The following is a 3,090-nucleotide window of genomic DNA, read 5'->3' on the forward strand; positions in this document are numbered from 1 at the left end:
CAAGATTTAACTATTAGACCAGATAAAGTTAATCAGTATATTTTTGAAGTTTGATTATTTGGCTAAGTTTAACTTGTACAGACCATGCTAAGAAAAGTTTCCTCTCTTAATTGAGTTCAGATACATTACAAATCATTAAGTTAACTCGAAATTACATATCTATGTCTATATGAATGCTTAAGAAAAGATTGGTTTTTGTTATTAGGTCATCTGACCCGAAGGGTCCGATGACCTATAGTCATCATGCTTCGTCCGTCCGTCGTCCGCCGTGCGCCGTCCGTAAACTTTTCATTCAAACGACTTCTTCTCAAATACTAGAAGGTCTAGGGGGCTAATACTTGGCACAGAGGATACTGGCATGGAGCTCTACCAAGTTTGTTCAAATGAATGACCTTGACCCACTTTCAAGGTCACAGGGGTCAAATATGTTAAAATATACAAAGGACTTCATCTCAATAAGCAAAAGTGACCCACTTTATGAGTGCCAAAATATTGGATATTGTGCCTGTAGCATGCTGGGATGAAGGGCTATCAAGTTTATTTAAATGAATGACCTTGAACAACTTTCAAGGTCGCAGGGGTCAAATATGTCAAAATCTTTATATAACTTCTTCTCAAATACTAGAAGGCCTAGGGGGCTAATACTTGGCCCATAGCATGCTGGCATGGAGCCCTACAAAGTTTGTTCAAATGAATGACCTTGGCCCACTTTCAAGGTCACAGGGGTCAAATATGTTAAAATATACAAAGGACTTCATCTCAATAAGCAAAAGTCTATGAGTGCCGATATTGGGTCTGTAGCATGCTGGGAGGAAAGGCTACCAAGTTTATTCAAATGAATGACCTCAACCCACTTTCAAGGTCACAGGGGTCAAATATGTTAAAATATACAAACGACTTCTTCTCAACAAGCAAAAGTCCATGAGTGCTGATATTGGGCCTGTAAGATGCTTGGAGGAGAGGCTACCAAGTTTGTTCAAATGAATGACCTCAACCCACTTTCTAGGTTTGGCTTGCTTTTTGTCAGATGACCGTTAAGGCCCATGGGCCTCTTGTCTTTTAAAAAGTCAGGCCCGCTGTAGTATAAAGTACAGTACCAGAAATAAACGTAACCCTTGTAAATATTTTGTTGGAATTTGCTATTACTGGGGGCTGCATTGTAGGAAAAAAATTTGAAAAGTAAAAAATGTTTTGTCTTCTAACATGAGCCTTTAATAATGGTGTAATCCACATTATTCTTATAACATACCTTTATCTGACTTGTTGGCTGGGTTCATTGTAATAGCTAGTGACTATCTCACTGAAGAGCATACAGGAGGCCCACCTTGTATAAAAATGATCATTTATATACATCACAAGTTTGAGTTCTGTTTTATTTTGTAAATGTACCATCTTGTCTTGCCTGTAACTATGGAATATCTTTTAACGGTAAAATAAAAAAATTTCATATCAATATAGTACACCAAAAGTATCCCAAATAAGCCCTCCCAAACTTAAATACTTAAACTTTTACACAAGGAGAGGGGTCTTATTTGAAGATAAATACGGTACTTGTGATACTGCGATACAAGTAGGCTGAGGACTAAATGTTTTTCTGTGTTGTTCTTTGTCATAGAAAATATGAATTATGGATTATTTTCAGAAGTTTTTGCTCAGTTGACAGAGGTGTCCTTACGTCACAGGACAGCATCCATTATCTATTTGTCAAGGAGAACTTATTCCTATCAATAATATTTTCATGACCTTAAAGCCTAAGATCATTGGTAGTTTCATAACTAAACTTTTCCAACAAACTTGCAATAAACTTAAAACTGTGTAAACTCAATGCCAGGTGAGTGATACAGGCCAATTGTACCTTATGTTAGTGTAGATGTCACCTTACACTTTAAACTCTGAATTATGTAAATGTTACCTCCCTTTAAAAGTAAAAACAAAGACTATCATTGCTTTCCTGTATGAAGTTGAAATGGTTGGACTGCTTGAAGAAAATCCCAGGTACAAATTGGGCTTAAGAAATATTTGGCACATGCAAGTTGAGGGGTCCAGCCACATCTGACGGAACCAAACTGCCTGAATATCATGAATTTTCAGAGTATAAGCAAAAAGCAGGGTTGGCACACACACATATCTGGAAATATTATGCTATGAGGAGTTAAAATGGATGATATTTCATTTTTGGTCGTTATATTTATGTGTGAGAGGAAATTCTAAAACAGGAGGGCAGAAGTGGCGGGGACCAATAGGGGAAATAGAGCAAATAATTTAAAATCCTACTCCTCTTGTAGGAATGGTTGAATTTTGAAGAAATTTGGTCAAAAGCATCTTTGGCTGAAGGGAAATCAATTTGGTATAAAAATGTTGGATCTTGACTCCCTGGGGCCCGAGGAGCAGTGCCCAAAAGAGGAAATAGAGCAAATTTGAAATGATTGGATTTCGTCCAAATTTGGTCTGAATCATGTTTTAATGAGGAGGAATCAATTTTGTATAAACAATGGGTCTCAATGATTGGATTTTGCTGAAATTTGGTCTGAAGCATTGTTAGGTGAGGGGAATGAATTTGTATAAACTATTGGTGTCTGCCCCTGGGGCCTGAGGGTCAGGATCCAATAGGGAAATTAGAGAAAACTCTTTAAAATCCTACTATTGCAGAAATTAATGGATATTTCCCAAATGTAGTCTAAAGTATTCTTTGATGAATGGGAATCACTTGCCTATAAACAGTGGATTCTAGCCTCCTCGGATGGGAGAGATGGGGCTCAATTGGGGAAGTAGAGCAAATTCCTAAAAATCCTACTTTTCCATTAGGAATGATTAGATATGGCCAAACCTTGGTATTATTGGGTGAAGAGGAACAAAGTTTGTGTAAGGATTGGTTCTCAGTTTCCAGAGGGCCTTAGGGGTGGGACCCAAAAGGAGAAATTTTGTTCTTTAAAATCTTAACCCTCCTTTGAGAATAAATGGATATTGTCCAAATTTAGTCTGAAGTATTCTTGGGTGAAGGGGACCAAAATCTGTATAAACAGTGCATCCCAGTCTCGACGGTGGGAGGAGAGGGCCCGGTTGGGGGGTTGTCAGTTCTTAAAAAGTCTT

This window comes from Ylistrum balloti, unplaced genomic scaffold (assembly GCF_031769215.1).
Source record: "Ylistrum balloti isolate Yb309-2 unplaced genomic scaffold, AGI_CSIRO_Ybal_v1 Utg369938, whole genome shotgun sequence".
NCBI classification, from domain to species: Eukaryota; Metazoa; Mollusca; class Bivalvia; order Pectinida; family Pectinidae; genus Ylistrum; species Ylistrum balloti.